Source organism: Cryptomeria japonica, chromosome 10, assembly GCF_030272615.1.
Source record: "Cryptomeria japonica chromosome 10, Sugi_1.0, whole genome shotgun sequence".
Lineage (NCBI taxonomy): Eukaryota > Viridiplantae > Streptophyta > Pinopsida > Cupressales > Cupressaceae > Cryptomeria > Cryptomeria japonica.
In genome coordinates this window covers 410,427,753-410,447,562 of record NC_081414.1, presented here as the reverse complement: position 1 = coordinate 410,447,562, position 19,810 = coordinate 410,427,753, and the positions used below count along the sequence as shown (strand labels likewise).

The 19,810-nt window shown below is 35.1% G+C and overlaps 1 protein-coding gene across 3 annotated transcripts in view; it reads left to right on the top strand.

Moving 5' to 3' along the window:
* Nucleotides 1-7,582: 7,582 nt before the first annotated feature.
* Nucleotides 7,583-19,810, top strand: part of LOC131859463 (uncharacterized) — a 29,667-nt gene continuing 17,439 nt past the window's right edge. For all 3 annotated transcript variants that reach the window (XM_059213223.1, XM_059213225.1, XM_059213222.1), the window contains exon 1: nucleotides 7,583-7,799. The gene's annotated coding sequence lies outside the window, so the exon portion shown is untranslated. The remainder of the gene's footprint in view (nucleotides 7,800-19,810) is intronic.

The window sequence follows — 19,810 nt, the reverse complement described above, 5'->3', positions numbered from 1 at the left end:
GGTCTTGGAGATCTGAGTTGCCATCATATTTGTCAAATTTTGGGATCTCCACTCGTGAAGGAAATGGAGGCATGTAAATGTTTTTGTCAAATGGAAATGGGCATATTGTGTCCAGAGAATATTGCTTTGGTGATTTATCCTTGATTTTTCAGTTCTGTGATCTCAGTTCATAACACTTGTAATTGTTTGTTTACCATTGCTAATGGTGTCTCTTCCTCTTTAGTGATGAGGGCCTCAACATTATAACCAGTATGAAGTTTAGCTCCTTGATTTGCTAGTTCTAGAAAATAGTCTTTTTTTTCTCTGGCCATGATAACCTTCATCATTTTTTGAAAATCTTTATCTTTTTGACATTTTTGTATATCAATTTCTGGAGGTTCAGAGGCGTCAGATTCACTTGATGAGGATTCACTATCGGTATCATGGATACTGATATCGTCATAAGTTTTGTGTTTAGCAGCTTGTCTTTCTTGTTTTGTTCCAGATATGGTGGGAGACAAGGACTGATCATAAATTCGGACATCTGATGATGAAGGTTGATCAGTGAGATGATCCTTTATGTAAAATGGATTATTTTGATATGAAAAGGATTGTCCTTTGCCCTCGGTAGCCTTCTTACGAGAACTTATGGTTTGAATAGGCATTTTTATTGATTGATGTGATCTAAAGCTGTTTGTGATGCAGAAGTCAAGATCAAATTTAAAGCTAGTTGTTCGTTTAACGTATCGATTGAGAGAAGCAACTAGGATTTAGTCTGGTTTCAGGAACGATCTATCCTGTGTAAGACGTTTCTCTAAGTTACCTAGTTAGATTTAAGAGAAGTGACTAAGACTCGGTCTAGTTTTAGGAACGATCTATCCTGTGTAAGACATTATCTAAGTGACTTGAGTTTGATAAATGGTTGATTAAACTAGCTAAAAGGTGATCGACAAAATCGTGCAACACTATGATAGAAGTGCACTGTTCAGATTTGTTTATGCTCAGAATGATGATAACTAGTTTTATGCTTGCTATAGACTATTTTAGGCAAGTTTGACTATTTTGGACTGACAAAATCAGAGATTCGTATGACAGGTTTTACAGGACCAGACGATAGTTTAATAGCTTCAGGACGATATTAGCAGTATTTCGTACAAGTTGTTGTCTAGGATCGTACGACAGATGGGTATGCCTCAGATGACAAACTAATGAATGTAATGGTGTTTCGTATGACACAGAATCAGAGACCAAATGATAATTCCTTAAGAAGAATGACAGTTTATCAGGTTTTGTACAACACAGAACTGAGGCTCGGATGACAAACTGTTAGACCTGATGAAATTTCGTACGACAGAAATTATGTAGTAGGACGATAAATCAGAAGACTCATACAACATTTTACTGGACAAAGATAAAATTTCTAATAGACCGAGTTTTTAATGACTGACGACGACCATTTTTGAGATGGACTGAGTTTTTGGACAACTGAGATAGACTAGTTTGCGACACGGACAAAGTTTCGACTAGGATAGACTAGTTTTTGACATAGACAGAGTTTCGACTAGGATAGATTAGTTTTGACACAGACAGAGTTTCGACTAGGATAGACTAGTTTTTGACACGGATAGAGTTTCGACTAAGATAGACTAGTTTTGACACGGACAGAGTTTCGACTAGGATAGACTAGTTTTTGACATGGAAAGAGTTTCGACTAAGATAGACTAGTTTTGACACGGACAGAGTTTTGACTACTGAGTTGTTTATTGTTTTCTCCAATTTTGTTATTTCAGTTTCAGTTTCAGGGATGAAAACACGGTAAAAACACAATATCTATAACGACTCCGATCACAACACACTAACCCTATGGAAATTGGTGAGAGAAGAAAACTTTTGCTTGTAGACTCAGGTACACACCCAATAGCTAATCAAAATACAGTCGTTGAGTCTCACACAATGGATTCTCAATGCTATATTAGCCGACTCCAAAAGCTAATGGGGGCACGAAATAGCAAGAATCTTGGGAGAGTTACTATCTCTCTTGCACAAATATTATCCCCCCTTTCGGAGCTGAATCGGGTAGCTTCTAATCTTAATTGGAACTAATAAGGGATTTGTTCGGCACGTCAGGGTATAAACTCAATTAAGAGGTCTCCCAACCTTGAAAACCAAGGTTTAATATACTCAAAGGTAGAGAGGAGAGCTATTCCCAAGCACTACCATTAACTTGATTTTCATCAAATCACATTTATTTTATAGTGGGTTGGAGTACTTGACGTTTAGCCATTCCCACTTGGGTTGTTCCCCTCTCACTAGTCCTAATGGCTTTGAGCTTATTAGCTCCTCGGGAGGGCAGGTCCGCTAAAGATATACAAATCTCAAACTTAAAAAAAATGCCTCAAGGGTCTGGATTTCTGATTGTCTATACAGACAAGAGCATACTCTCCTACCTCTTAGAATTTTCTTAAAACACGAAAGACAAATTTGCTCATTAACAAGATAGCAAGTTAGGTGCTTAAAAAATGAATTTAATGAATACACAATGTTTGCTTGAATCTCCTCAGGCAACCTGCAAAGACAACGAATCAGTAGTCATATTGTCTTTGTTTGACAAGCATATTCTTTGACAAGCGTTTTACAAAAAATTGATTAGGCTGTGAAAATTTCTCAGACAGATGAACAACAAGCCAAGGTCAGCATTAGTATGATAAAAATTGAATGAGAAAACCTGAAGAATGAAATTTGCTTTTAACCCAAAAACACAGAATTTTGTACGACGATTCTCACCGTCGTATGATAATTCGTATGAGATCGCACGATATTTGTCATTTATCGTTCGATAGAGTGGGAAAGCTCGTACGATACTTCGCAGCAACTGTACAGACGAAAATCCGAAAAAATAAAAATCTAAAAAAATAAGAAAAAGTTAGTCCCCGAGGCTGAAAGATGTAGTCTTCTGCCCCACGATGGGCGCCAAAAATGTGTGTGTGAAAAAGTGGAATAAGCCTGTAAGTTGCAAGACACAACACTTCAATTAAGTCATTACATGTATGGTTAGATGGATATAAGCATGAATATGAAAACCATAACAAATCGACTAATTGCCTTCTAAAAGATGCGAGTATAAGATTGCTCTCAGATTTGTATAAGCAATACCAGTGACTAGACTACACCAAGACGAAGGATTTAATCTATATGAGCATGAGATTAAGCTAAATGGATGCAAGATTATGCTAGATGGATGAATAGTAAGCTATATGAATTCAAGCAATCATGAAATATGCAAAAAGAAATTAAACTAAGATGCAATAATCTCAAAAAGCAAGTATAATATCATCAATGACTCCAGAGAAAAAATTGTATAATAACAATAAATCTCCAAGGTGTTTTGAATGATAGATGAAGGCTGAATTTATAGAGAATCACAAGAGAGATCAAGAAAAAGCACAATTTAGGATAATTGAAATAATTGAAAAATCTAATTCAATTAACCTTGAGATAGATTCCAATTATAGTTTAATTGAAATGCATTCAGAAAAGAAATTTGAGTTTGCATTAGAGATATAATTCAATTAATTCCATGCACTTGAGATAAAAATAGGTAATTCTTTGATTTATTCAAGAAAAGAGTCTTTTCAATGCAACTGAACTTCTTTTCTCAAAAGCTTTGAGTTTCAATTTTAGAGAATGATTAAATTCTTTTTAATTGCTTTTCTGATTTCAAGTTCTCTCAATTTAGAAGAAGAAAGAAATAATATCTCAAGTTTGATTTCTCTTTCAATTCAATTCTTTTATTTTATTTTCAATTCAATTCTTTTATTTTATTTTCAATTTAACTCTTGTTTTGTGATTTATTCCTCTTTTGTAATAAATTAATTCATTTTTTTATGATTAAATGACAAATTTGTTAATTAATTAAATATGCTAGGATATTTAATAAATTAAATAGGATAATTGATCAAAATGATTTTCTTGGAATGATTTAATTAATTAAATAAATATTTAATTAATATAGAATAATGCACTTGCCATGTGACATTTGATGATTGAAGAATTAATTAATTGTGTGCTCAAAATTGATTTAATTGCCTTTGGTTAGGACCTTGGTGATGTTGTCGAAATTAAGGGCCCATGGTTTACGTGACCAATTTTAGAATATTACAATAATGCAAGTTTATTCTTATGATTTAATTCATGTAACACATTCTTTAATTATGTAATCCATATTATATTTTGACTTATGTTTCCTTAAAAAGTGGACAGCCATATGCAACTATTGAAATAGTATTATTTCTATCAAAATATTTTTCTATTTAAAAATCTAGCAATGTTTAACATTTAAGGTATTGCATATAATTCAACCAAAAGATGGTAGTTATTTCTTATGTATTGAAAAGTACAGGTAAGGAATGCAGAAAAATAAAATACTATCTATTTGTTTATAGATGAGCTGAACAGATTGTACATATAATAAATAGTTTAGATTTCATTAACACAGATAGATTCACAAATAAAACGACAACAAACCCCGAAAACAACGTTAAGCAAGAGGGAGATTATTTTCATGGAGTGCCCATTTCCAGTGTTGAAGCTGTATCTTCTCACTTGAGAAATGCATTCTAATTGTTGAAGAGGTGGATGAAATAAAGAGAGAAGTGAAAGTGTGGAAGGAGTAATGCAGACCAGTGTGAAAACTTAAAAGAGGCGACATTGTCTATCTTCACGCTAACACTGCAACATTGTAGTGATTGGTTTGTGTTTGCCAGATAAATTGATGCAAAAATTTTCTTCACATTACAAGGTAGACATCAGTGTTTCTCGTATATGTCATGCATTTGAAGATTCAATTTTTAAAAAAATTAAATGACAAATAACATGTGGTTTAGAGAATTCTAATTTTTGTAACTTGAGTGCCTTTAGTTAAATGAATTGTGAAGAAATATCATTTGAGGTTGAGCTCTAGCATGATGTTTGATCTTTTTTAACTTGAGTATTTTTAGTTAAATGCACTCTGAAGAAATACCATTTGAGATTGAGGTTGAGCATATTGTTTAATCTTTTGTAACTTGAGTGTCTTTAGTTAAATGAATTGTGAAGAAATATCTTTTGAGGTTGAGGTTGAGCATATTGTTTATAGTTAGAAAAAATTCTATGATCGGGTATGTGGTAGGATTATCCATGTTACATGGGCCTTTGAAGTTTTGAATGTTATTGTGAAAGATGATATTAGAATGAACAACAGTGTACTTTCAAATATGATGTATTTTATGGGAGACATGGTTTTTGTTCAACAATGTGTTCATGTTAAGTATCTAGTTTAAAGTGCATTCATGTTCTTCTAATTGATGATACCACCGAGAGTGTCACTAGGAATTTGTTTGATGCCTATTTAAATCCCTATTTATTAGAAGCTTATGACCTAGAGAGAAAAGAGGATCTTTTTTAAGTTGGAAAAAGATAAAATTCATGTGTTTTCTTGCAAGAAAAAGGGTAGAGAACAATCCATGGTCAAGTGACTAGTAGAGGAGCATTAGCAACATCGAAAGGGGAGGCCCTCATAATCCAACAGTTAATTCCAAGGCCTATCCCCAACCATGAGAACCACATCTCTAGGAAGAGCAATAGAGATGCCAATATCGATGATGATGTGTGAAAAAGTAGAAAGACCCATTTTTTTAAAATAGTAGTAACTATTACATTGTTTATAGCTATAACTCAATGTATTAGCAGTTATAGAGATTAGTTATGCAATTGTACTATCAACTACATTCTCTTGTATATATAATTTTGGCTAGTCAAATTGAATAACATCATTGAGCATTTCATCATTTCACACCACCATGCTATAGAGGTATGCAATTGCTTAGCCTCTTTTATTGATGTCTTAAAAACATCCACCTTTTCTCATGGGTCTAGCTCGAAGAATAACAAATAGAAACAACTTTATTACTCAACACTAATTTCTTGAAAGATAATCCTTTGAGCATATGACAAATCAATAATGGGTTTTGAAACTACTTTTTATGAGATAATCAATAGAATGATTTTGGAAGGGTTCAATGGGCCTTCTAGTAAGCTAATCAATGGTGAGAGGTAATGATATAGATAGGTGAATAAACAATTATTTTACAATACCATTCATGGAATACAGGTGAACAAGGCATCAACCAATTTTTATAGCAGTACTCTTTGTTGTAGTATCCTTGCATACATGTTGCCCTAAATAATTTCAAACATAATTTCATAAATTACCAACCCATGGGAATGCAGCTAATTATTATAGCAATAATAATAAACTACAAGGCATTAAGGTGACTTTATCACAATACATAAATCTCAATATTCCAACAACAAAAAATTATGAATCATCTATTTTTTATTCTTTACAATATTTTTAATGGCTGATATTATGTCATAATATGAATTTTTCACAAATTAAGTATATTCGTAATTTCTTAAAGTAAATTTGTTATCTACAATATTTTTCTTCAAAATATTGCTTCTAAATTCAATTGTGTATGTTTTTGAATGAGTGATATTATGGCATAACATATAACTTTTTCAAAAATAAAAAATAAAAAGGAGATTCATAATTTCTTGAATGTAGATCATTAAAATTGATATCATATTTGAAAAACAAAGATTACTCCTGAAATCCATTTTGTATACTTTTTAATTAAAAAAACATACATAGTTGACTACAAAATTTGTAACGAAAGTTTACTAAAATAAATATTTAGCATTAATTTTATAGAATTTGTATAAAATATTTAGAAAAATAAATATTTGAAATTAGTTTTCCATAGTTACTCAAAAGATTATTTATGAAATCAACTATACATAATTTTAATTCTAAAAACAATCTTATTTAAAAACATACATAATTGATTCTAGAAACATTTTTTTAAATACTATATAAATCGTAAAACCCTAATGCCAATTCTTTCTCGACCAACCCTCTCTTTAACTTCGTATTCATGTAAGATTATTAAAATATCATTGTTCACCTATTTACCCAATGACCCATTACATCTGACATAGGGGTGTAAATCAATCGTAGCTTGTAAATCAATCCATCTTGTGATAGAAGATCTAAATAAACATTAGGTGTTTGAAAACTTGTACTTCTTTGTTAGTTCCTGCCTGTTGGAACTATAGCGGAGGCTTCTAACATTAAATGGTTATTAATCTTTTGTCCTTCAACCAATAAAATTGCGAGAAAGTTTTGCATAGTTTGATTTCCTACTATATCCTATCAAAAAGTTGCTCATTTTTTAGTGGAAATTTTGATGATCGGTATTATGGCAATCTCTAATTTGCACTGCACACGGTTGGCAGGGGCATTCAGAGTATTTCACAATTTCCCATAGGAGAGAACGCACGATTATCAAAGGCAAGGCAAGTCCTGGGGTATTGGTTTCTGAAATGGTAGCAGAATTTGTAGTTACGAGTTACAGATTGTCAGCAAATTTGGATGCCACGAGGCAGCAGAGCACCCAAAAACTTGGTTTGCATGGAGCAATACACGTAGCAAGTTGTTTGGATAGTTGACAAGTAAATGCCAGCAGTAATATTTACTTTCATTTTCATTGATAATAATGGGGGGCTTTGTTCAGATGGCACTCTGCAAGACTTTTGACTTCACATGAAGCTAAACAGAGGCCTCAACATCAGCATCCTACTGCTTGAGCCTATTAGAGAAAAGATTTTTAAGATTTTACATGCTGATTTTTTCAGGTGAGGCTTTGCCTTCATGAGATGCTTCTTACTGTTGATATTCAGATGATCCCTCTTCAGGAAATTCCAATTCCTCCACCCAACAGGTATGAGTCTTTGCATTCGTGTGGTGAATATGCTATGGTACTTGCATTTCCATTTCCTTTTATAAATTTTGCCCATGCTAGAGTACTCTTGTGAGCAGTAGAAGAATCCCCTTGTAAGCCCGAAGTCAAAAAGTTGCTTTTTTGTTTCAAATCCCATAGTTGAATTTCACCACTTCCAACAGGGTTTGTTTTAATAGGGTCAAGCTTTGCTTCGAACAATAAATATATGTTTGGGAACTTTAACATGCAAATGAAGCTGGTTCCTGGAGACTCTGTTGGCACTGCCACTTCTTATTATGTGGGTTTTTGAAATCATAGTCTTTATTGTTCTTTTGATCATTTTTAGTAGTTTTGTTCTATTGCAATCCATGAAATTTAAATTAGATTTATCTGAATAGTTTTAAACTCCATCAGAATGACTAGGAAATTAACAGAAGTTGCTTATCTTGCTATGATGGATGAAAAAACACTAGGAGAATTCTTTCTCACGAAATTCCCTTCAATCAACCCCATAACTGCTTATGCAGTATTATCTTGTGCAAATACTCTCTTTGGGTTTATTTGTCTAACACATGAACAATGGATACATTTCACGAAAAAATTTGGTGAATCAAAGTTAAGTGCAGTTTTGTTCAGTGCACATTGTATGTATGGTGAACTAGAAGAAATATAGTATTGCATGATTGATTGCTCACCAAATTTACCTTTACCTTTTAGTGCAGATAACAGTTATAATAGAACATAAATAAATTAGAAGATATAGACACCACAAACCTTTAAAATGATTGTTTAGTTATTTATACATCATTGCTATCCTCTGGAATGTATAACAAGATATCCTTGAAATCATTCAAACTCTAGCCTTCAAAGATATCTCAGCAATCACATAAACACATATTTGATAGTTAATTTTGATCTTTGATATCATAAACGTTGATAGTCTTTTTGAAATTATGGAAGATGATGTATAGGGTTTGCTTTGTTTTGAAATCTATTCTCGACAGTGCAGAGAAGGGTTTCATTTGCATATATCTGGTTTATGATCCCTCATCTCTCATGTATGTATACACTGTTTTTATCTAAAATAAATATAATTTGGCTCTGCCTTTACTAATTAAAAAAAAAAGATATCTCAGCAATCACTTAAACACATTTCAAAGTCAACTGGATGGATTGATAACGATGTCTATCACATAAATGATGAGCATTCTACATAACTAAATTGGATCTGCACATTGGAATATAATACTAGGTATACTAACAATGACATTGTTGATGTGTTGAATCTTTCTCCAGTCATTTAAGATCGCCGCCCTACTATTCTAAGGCCTGCACACTTGATCACTGAAGCACCAGCACCAGAAACACCACCATAGTCGAACCAAAGCCGCCTCCTGGCTAGATAGTAGGGTGCGGTGGCTGGCAATACCATGGTCCATATCACATCATGAAGCATGAAATGAAAGCAAATTGGTTCTCTTATCCATCGGCATATTTTGCCTCTATTAAAGGATAGATATCCAAGGCCCTTAGAATAGTAGGGTCAAGCATAGATAGAAAGGAATATATACAACATTGTTACCCACATAAGCCAGTTGGTGGGGGACAAGGGTAACAATAGAAAAGCAGCGATGTGAGCAAAGGGGGACGTGCAGAGGGAAGCCGAACGAGCAGAATAAGAACAAAATTGTTTCATTGATTGATTGATTTACAAATGAATTACAAAATGTATAGATTACAATGATCTCCAATGTATGATAAAAAAGAGGAAAGACGTGAACAAATCTGGAAACAACAGATTTGAAAGCACAAAAATCATCCTTAGTTTTCTTAAAACAAGCAAAAGTTGAAGCTGCCCATCCATCACCGCTAAAAAAAGAGTCAGTGAAATAAATCCATGAAACATGGATAAAGCAGGGTCAAAAAATAGAATAAGGCAGAAGAAAGATTGTGCCAACATAAATGAAAATCTATTCGATCTTAGAACTGCTTCACCACACCAAACAACAACCACACTTCCTTTCTGCCGAGCACAACAACCACACTTCCTTCCTGCCATTGCTCGGCAGGAACTTCGCTGCTTGCAGCTCTTGTTAACTCTAGGTTTGAGGTCATTGATTAACCGTGCATCTACCTCTTTGCAGAACTTTGTGTCCTATCATGCACGTGTTAACCTCTCCATCATCCTCCTTTCTTTTTCCCTTCAATTCCTCAAGATTTGCATTTTTTTTTATATGTTTCCATATATTTGTTTGAAAGTGATTCACTAAATCATTTGGTTAGGGTTATTGCTTATCTTCAAATCTTACCTTCTCGCATAGTTTCCAGTTTCAAAATTTTGGTTGCAATTTTCCCGCCATCATGGTGAACTGGAGGACTTCACCTTTTATTAGCACTTAAAAATATAAATATATATCTTTGGAATTATTTTGAATAGGATCATCATAAATTTGTTTTTTTAAATAAGACAATGTTAGTTGGATGGTATTCATTTATGTAATAGAGATAAATAAATTATGGTAATTAATATCTTATTGTTTAGTGTCTTTTTTTATTATTTGTCTAGTCTTATATTTATCAATGTTACTTCTAGATTTGTACTTCATTTTGTAAATTGATTTTGTGTCAACAGATTCAGGTTAGTGAGTTATGAGTTGCTTAAATAGAAAGAGTTGTGTAGGTGTAAGTGTAGGTGGTGTTAAGGTAGGTAAGGTTGTGTAAGTAAGATGAGTATTGGTGGTTGTGCTTCCTTCCCTGCTTGTTTCCATCCCTCGTTCTTCGATAGGAGGTCATTTATGTAAACATTTTCTTTAATTTCTTTTAAAAAGTATATTGTCCCAGTCGTTTTAAAGCTTATATTCCCATTTTCTTTAAAAATTAGGTTGTCACGGTCGTTTCAAATAATCTTCATATCACCATTTTCTATAAAAAATTATGTTGTCCCAATTACCAATAGTTAATTCAACTAAATTCTGTGTCATTTCTTTCTATTGCTACAATCTAACATTGAAGTTGATGAGCATAGATAAATTATCTCAATGTAGGGACACTATGGGCCTTTATTTTAGCACTTGATTCACTTTATGGTTTCTTTGTATGGAATTGCAATGAATAATATCAAGCAGAGAATATAAGGATTAAGGTGATATTAATCTTACAATCTTATATCTAATGTCAAATTTCCAACATGGGATGCCCATGTATGTGGTTGAGAGATAGTATTATTTTATTACTTGTCTTTAACTTGTAATACTAATCTTAGCGTCATTCATGAGAGAGGGTGCTTATGATAGTTAGTTACAACATGATTTGATCGAACATTTACACCACTTTCCTAATCTTAGAAACTAGGAGTGAGTAGATCATGTTTTGCATGATCTAGGTGAAGTCCTCGACATTAGTTGACCACTCTATTTTGGGGTGCCATGTTTTCCAATTTGTTCCTACACCTCACATGGGTCAAAAATATTATTATTACGATAGTTTTTATTCATGGATCATTTACTAATTGGTCATGGGGGTGGTGGATTTTTTTACCATAGTTTTTGGCAATTTTTGTTTTGGAGAACCACTCATGGCTCTCCCTATATGGTTATCATAAATTGGGCACTTCAAATATTACTTATGGGTCTCATGTAGGTGAAGAAAAGTTATGATGTTATAGTTTTTTTAGATTGACCAAAGAAGTTGGATATATATTTTTGTAACATGTTATTCAAAGAATACAAATATATGCATCCCTTAGTGGTCAAGTTTTTTCTTGAAATGATTTCACCATGTCAATTATGGAGCGACGTTTTTATCATGTGTTGTTGATTTAAACTTCATCGCATTTGTATTATAAATAATAAAAAGATACTTTTGATTGTTAATTCTGATTTAAATACTAAGTGAACAATTTTTTACTACAATAGTTTACCTTGTTTATTAATAGAAATCCCAAACGTTAATAGTGATAACTAGGAGCTTTTTGCTCCTTATAATTCAAACTTGAAAATATACCATAACCTTTTTTGCACCATGGATGAAACAACATAATAAATGAAGTTCCTTATATCCCCTTTTCATAACGGTTGGTTATTTACAATCTTGAAGAAACAAAATTGGCATCTCAATTTCCCGTATAAAGAGACAAACAAAAATGTTAGGCTTAGTTGAACTAATTGATAATAAAAAAATTTCAAACAATTAGCCAACCGCAACTTAAAATCTAACACTAGAACATACATTAGATGCAATTGCTCCCAACAAGATGGTAGATGAACTAATGGAAACTCTGACAAAATCTAATTTATATACCTCTTTAAAATATTAAAAAATTGCTCTTTAGTGAAATTAAGGTGCATAATGTATGCTTGTGATAAATAATATCAAAGTATTGGATTTATCTCTAGAATGTAATGGAAAATCATGTTAGGTTGTGAAACCTTTTAATGTTACCTAGGCATAATAGTTATAAGTTGGGATTGACAATATATAAGTTTTAAACTTAGGATGGATTCCTCTCATTTATTTAAGTTGTTGGTTAAGATAGTAAAGGTAACACTTCCACTCTATGCTTTTTATTGGTGTTTAACCTATAAAACTAAATAATCTTGGTGTTGAAGCCATTCAATGAAGAAAAAATTATTCAAGGGTGAAAGCATAATCATTTGTTCATTTTCTAACATTATCAAACTACCTGAAGCAGTCACCAGTGAGGAGGGACCTCGAAGAGATCAATCTGGCTCGGTCATCAAGAGTAAACACAACGAAAACACAAAGATATGATGGAGGCAATGCAGAACAGATTGTTTTATTGCATCAAAGTTGATTACAACCAACTGACAACAACCACGTTATAGCATACCGGCTCACAAGCCTGGTAGAACATACATAATAGTTCACAATCGAGACCTTGAATCTTGAGATCTATCTTCTACGCACAGTCTAGCTACTTGATTCTCTGATTGATTACATTTTAATGCGTAATTACAATTATATATATCGATCCAAAGGATCCAGTCGACCCAAAAGGATCAAAACCTAAAGAACAAGACCTAACGTGCAAAATAAACAAGGTCGGCCTTTGCTAAGAGATTCCTTCGAAAAATCCACAAGATGAAACAAAGATCGTGGGAAATGGTCGACCACATGCCAAGGAACATCAGAATCAATGCCCAAGGCTCCGCAAGCTTCGGAAGGGGTTCTGGTAGATCACCGAAATAGGTCCAGGCAACCAGTAACAAAGGACTATCAACCGATAACAAAGGACTGTCAACTGGTAACGGGAAATTGTCATGAAAACCGATAGTGATATCTTGTCGGAAAATGATCCAACTATGATGCATTCTGGAAGAAAGAAATATGATCAAGTCTTCAAGTAGAATCCAACTCCACAGGATCCAGTGAGCCAAAAAAAGGACACACAGAAAGGAAAACTGAAACTACAAACAGAAAGTAAAATAGAAAGGAAAATGTTTTTGGTTGATGCAAGATTGCTATGAACTGGGGATGCTCCTACATCAGACATCCGGGGTTATTGAAAAAGTGAGCCTCTCACTTTGTTGGGGTCAGAGGGAAACCAAGGCGGTCTACCTCTGCTTGAGAAATCCAAGATGAATCTTCAACTAGTCTATCCTTCCACTTCACAAGATATTCCTTATACTGACTGCTCTGGGTACTACACACAATCCTACTGTCCAAAATCTCTTCAATCTGATCTGGTTCCTTTTGGCGCAACTATTTCTCTAAGTCTACAATACTATCCTCAATGAATTTTGGTTCATAATACTCATGAAGATCTACAATGTTAAACACAGGTGAAATACTTAGACTATCTGGTAACTTCACTTCATATGCATTTCCAGAATTGAACTTCCCCAAAATCCTACAAGGTCCAAACTTCTTCATCTGCAACTTATTATAAGTTCCAACCGGGAATCTCTTTTTTCTTAGATATACCATCACTTCATTGCCAACTTCAAATTCCTTATGTCTCCTCTTCTCATATTCCTTCTCCTTATATTTGTTGTTCATGTCTTCCAAATGATGCTTAACCTGAATATGCAATGTTACCATGTGATCTACAAAGTCTTCTACTTCTGAACTTCTTCGGTCTTCATTGTTAATGTCTCTCAATTCTGATATACCTCTAGGATGCACTCCGGTAACAATCTCAAAAGGTGTTTTTCTGGTACTTCTATTCAATGAATTGTTGTAGGCAAACTCTGCTTGTGCAAGGATTAAATCCCAACTTCCAGTTTTATCTCCCACTAAACATCTCAACAAGTTTTCCAAACTTTGGTTAACAACTTATGTATGTCCATTTATCTGTGGATGAAAAGTAGAACTGAACTTCAAATATGTCTTCATCTTCTTCCAAAGTGTTCTCCAAAAATAACTAAAAAACTTAGTGTCTCTGTCTGAATCTATGCTCTTAGGTAATCCATGCAACCTTACCACTTACTTGAAAAATAGGTCTGCTACATGCAATGCATCTGATGTCTTCTTACAAGTTATGAAATGAGCCATCTTCGAGAATCTATCCACTACCACAAATATAGAATCATTCCCTCTCGGTGTCTTAGGCAATCCAAGTACAAAATCCATTCTTATATCCTCCCAAGGTCTTACCGGTAGTGTCAAAGGTTTATACAATCCCACATTCTGACTACTACCCTTTGCAACTTGACAAACTCTACAACTCTACACATATTTCTTAACATCCTTATGAATGTGGGGCCAAAAGTACTGCTCACTCACCAATGCTACTGTTTTGTCAATGTTAAAATGTCCAGCTAGTCCTCCACTATGTTTCTCCTTTATCAGATTCTCCCTCATAGAACTCTTAGGTATGCACAACTGAACTCCTCTAAATAACATCCCATCCTGAATGAAGTAATCCAACCACTTGCTTCTATCTACCATAACCAGTTCTCTACATGCTTTCCAAGGTTCTGCAAAATCCAGGTCATCATCATACAAGGTCTTCAAATCCTAATACTGTCACTCTCATCTATGTCAGCAAATTCCTTCTCCTACTCAATGCATCAACAACTTTGTTAGATTTCCCACTTCTATGCTTCAACACAAAGGTGTAACTCTGCAATAATTATACCCATCTCATATGTCTCTAATTCAACTTACTCTGACTGTTTAAATACTGCAAAGCTTGATGATCTGTATAAACACAAACTCCTTAGGCAACAAGTAATATCTCCACTTCTTCAAGGCTTGAACTATGGCATAAAACTCTTGATCATACACTGAATATCTCCTACGGGTATCATTCAATTTCTTACTGAAATAGGATACTGCTCCTATTGTTGTTCCATTTGCATCACAATCCACTTGAAATACTTTATTGAAATCCAGTAAAGCCAACATAGGTTGCTCAATCACTTTCTACTATCTGATAAGGCTTAGGCTATTTCAATCTCTCCAATTTCAACTTATTCACCATCTCTTCTGAAACAAGATTATCTGAACTACCACTATCAATAGCAACTTTACAACACTTATTGGATACCTTACATCTAGTCTTGAACAAATTCTTCCTCTGAAAGGGTTCTTCATCTCCTCGGGTATGACACAAAGCTCTCCTCATCACCAACAGTTCTCCATCTTCCAATTTATGGTCAGATTCGGTGGGGTATTCTTCCACCACTGCTGCTCTTCTAGTAGTTTATGTCTTCTTACACTTGAATGTATGATGTACTTCCCCTCCACACTTAAAACAGGTTCCTCTAAATGTCCTCTTGTCTTTTCTTCCAAAATTCTCATTCTGGTAACCATCTGGTTCTCTCCTCCAGTAGAAATTTCTATCATCCTTTCAGTATGAATTACCTTCTTTGTTTACTTCCTTGTCCTTTCTTTGATCTGTATTGGTTCCTCTTCCTCCAGTATATCCTCTTCCTCTGATATATCCTCTTTCTTCGGTAAACCTTCCACCTCTACCTCTCCGCCTCTGTTCATGTATTTCGTATAACTTTTCTTCTTCCTTTAGGGCATATTGGCAAGCCTCTTCAACACTCTCCAATTTGATCAAACTGAGTTCATCTTGTATAGACATCTACAATCCATTCAAATATCTTTTAACTTGTTCAACTTCATCATCAACATGTCTGGATCTGATATTCAACTTGTAAAATGCTTTGATGTACTCCTTCACACTAGATTCCTTTTGTTTCAAATTCTACAACTTCCAGAACAGATCCACTTGAAAATGCATTGGTACAAACTTTGACTTCAACTTAGCAACCATCTGATCCCATGTCTTAATCTTCTCTTTACCTCTTCTTTGTCTATCAACTTGCAAATGCTCACACCAAAGAGATGCGTGACCTTTCAATCAGGTACATGCATATTTCACCTTCTTCTCTTTTGCAGCATTTTCAAAATCAAAGTACTTCTCCATCTCTGAGATCCAATCCATCAATTCATCTGAATCTAACTTCCCATCATATTCCAGTGGGGTAAAATAAGGTCTAGTATTCGCCCTACTCAAAACCCTCAAAAACTTTTCCTCATCCAAATCAACCGTCGATAGGTTTTCTTGTTCTATCGGGGCTTCTTCTCCTCTATCTTCACTTACATCTTCGATATGGTGACCTCTTCTATGGGTTATCTCCACGGCTTCCAACCAAGCTTCTATACCTCGCAACATCTCCATCACAACAAGGTCTGCATTCCCACACGCTCCACCATTCCTAGCTCCTCTCTACGACATCATTCACACTAGTCCTCTGCAGCTGCAAGTCGAATCCACAATCCGCCACCCTACAACAAAATTCCAAGACACATAATCTCCGAAATGAAACTTCACTCTCATACCACTTGAAGCAATCACTGGTGAGGAGGGACCTCGAAGAGATCAATCCGGACCGGTCAGCAAGAGGGTATGTGCAAAAAGATGGTGGTCAGAAAAGTGGACACCACCCAAAAAAAACATGGAAAAACAAGCAGCGCGTACGCGGTTCTAAAATTTGAATTCACCGCGTACACGCTTAGGTTTGTTGTTCCCGAGCCTAGAGAAGGTAGCGCGTGAATGTTGCTTTTATGAAAATGAGCGCATACGTGCTACCTCTAAGAAATTGAATGCATACGCGCTAATAATCCCAAGAGAACTGCGTATGCGGTGCCTATCAAAAAAAGTTTTAAAAAAAAATTGGGTCTTATTTTCTCATGAATAGCACGTTTTTACTTTGTTTTTCCTTCATTTTCTCTCCTAAACTGCGAACGAGGTGCTAGATTTCTCCTCCAGACTATGGATCAAGGTTAGTTTTTGTTTATTTTTGTCTTTCTTTTCCATTTGTTCAATTTGTTTTACATTTTGAATTTAATTTCATTAATTTTGATTAGGTTTTTTCATTTTTTGTTTCAAAAACCAGATTCTTCTAATCCACAACAAGAACAACCAAATGCACCTCCTGAAAACCCACAAGATACACCCCCGATTCCTCCTTTTGACCGCACACTCGAAACACAGGAGCAATTAATTAATCAGTTAGGACAAAATACGTCTAAAATCAATAAACTGATTGTTAAATTCAAAACATCCGAACTTGAGCATCATCAATCCCTTGCCACTAGCCTAGAAACATTAGCTAGTGGCGCCATAGTTGTTTCCACATAAATTACCAAATGGGGAAGCTTTAGGGATAGGTGTTGTCAATTCTATGCCAATGGGCTATCATACGAGGGGGTAAAAAACAAAAATATTAGTAAACAACAAATATGTGCCCTTTTCATTGATCCCAAAACTGGTCAGTCATTACCTCTTAATGCAAAGAGGTTTCCCATACATTAGTGTACCAATGTGTAGATGAAGAATTTTTTTTAGCAGAGGTGGTGGATGGTCTTTGATGATCCACCTTGTAATAATTATGAGGTGCCATTATATTTTTTGAGAAAAGTATATTGTGAGTTTGTGCTCAATGTGTGCCCAAACTATTTTGACACGAGAGAGTTCCATGGTAGAGGTGGTGGCTCTGCCCAAGATAGACCTAGAGCCCATAGGCGATTACCTGCAGAGAGTCGCCACCCCCTAGCACCCAAAACCAAGGTGCATCAGGTTGTCCTTGTAGAGCTGAAAGAGTTGATGGAGGTATAGACTCTTTAGGTGGCCACAACATTGACTAGTGCCATCATCTAGCATGGGACATCATTAGAACACCCTATTGTATTGGATGATGAGCCATTAGGTGGCGATAGAGATCCCATCCAGCATATGTGTGTCAGTTTCTCGGGAATATGCTTGGGGATAGATGATGCAGCCAGTGCAGATGGATCCTCATCTCATTTGTGCACGATTTGTAGGAGTAGATGTCAGGCCCACACGATTGAGGATTTTGCGCTGACAGATGAGTTGATGGACATGGTGTTTGCCGATGAGTGACAAACACAGGTGTGTTGATTTGAATTCATAGCATTTTATTTATCAGCCACTTTAAATTTGTAATTACATAAATAAATTTTCATTTATACATCGATTTAAATTGAGACAAATAATATGCATTTCAAGATGCAGCAACGGTATCCCATACTCCTCCCCCAGTTACTAAAGCTGCAACTTTGATGCCTAAGGTATAATTTTGTAACATGTTAAAATAGACACTAATACATTTGGACTAGATTTTCGACTGAGGTTTCCGACAAAGAAGGTATATTGTGGCCAAATTTGTTTTTTTTTTTTAAATGCCCGCATTCGTTGTAATTCCGACGGAAATTTCCCATTTGGTTTCGACGAAGAAGGCATTAGCAATGAGAATTTTCTTTTTTTTCAAAAAAGTGCTCGAGTTCGTCGTAATTCCGACGACAACGACCATTACTTAAAAAAAAAGAAGAGGGGAATTCATTTGTGCATTGCAATCCTGTGTAGGCGTCCGTGGCGACTTCAACCCCCAAGAACATAAAACCCGCGTTGAAGGCATTTGTGGCATTTCTTGCAATCCAGCGCAGGAGGTAGATTCAAATTGCCCTAGTTTTTAATTTCATGTTGTAAAAATTATACATGTGGTGGTTACTTGCCCTAGTTTAATCTCGTAAAACCATAGAGCTGTGATTGAGGAGTGAGCGTTCAATTTTGTAGCAGCAATCCCTTCCTCCCATATACATGCATGTTGATTGTTCACATGAGATCACATCTGTTTGCGGCATCATATAAAACAATTCACGAGCCTTGTCCATGTTTCCACATTTTGCATTCATGTCAAGCAGGGCATTTGCAAGTACAACACCTAACAAAATTCCTCTATCCATTATGCTTTGATGGATGTCCATACCCTATTCCAAAGCTCCCATTTTTGCACAAGCAGGGAGGATGCTGGCAAAGGTTGTGGAATTTGGCTTTATTCCTTCCAATTTCATTTGCTTGAAAGTGTCTAAAGCCTTTTCGACAAATCCATTTTGTGCATATCCAGCAATCGTTGTAGTCCATGAGACAACATTTCTTTCAGGCATTCTATCAAACAGTTCACGTGCCTTGTCTATGCTTCCACATTTTGCATACATGTCTACTAGGGCAGTTCCAACTACAACATCTGACAAAATTCCTCTGTCCTTTATGCTTCGATGAATGTCCATACCCTATTCCAAATCTCCCATTTTGGCACAGGCAGGGAGGATAGTAGCAATGGTCATGGAATTTGGCTTTACACCTACCGATTGCATTTGCTTGAAAGTTTATAACGCCTTCTCAACAAATCCATTTTGTGCATATCCGACAATCATTGCAGTCCAGGAAACCACATTTCTTTGAGGCAGTCCGTCAAACCGCTCCCATGCCTTGTCTATGCTTCCACATTTTGCATACATGCTAACAGAGCAGTTGCAACTACATCTGACAAAATCCCTCTATCTTTTATGCTTTGATGGATGTCCATACCCTGTTCCAAAGCTCCCATTTTGGCACAGGCTGGGAGTACGCTGGCAAACGTAACTAAAGAAATGCAATGATCAGCTCCAAATACATCAAATCACTACTAACAAAACCGAGAGTCTAAAATATGATAGGGAATAGTGTGAGCTGT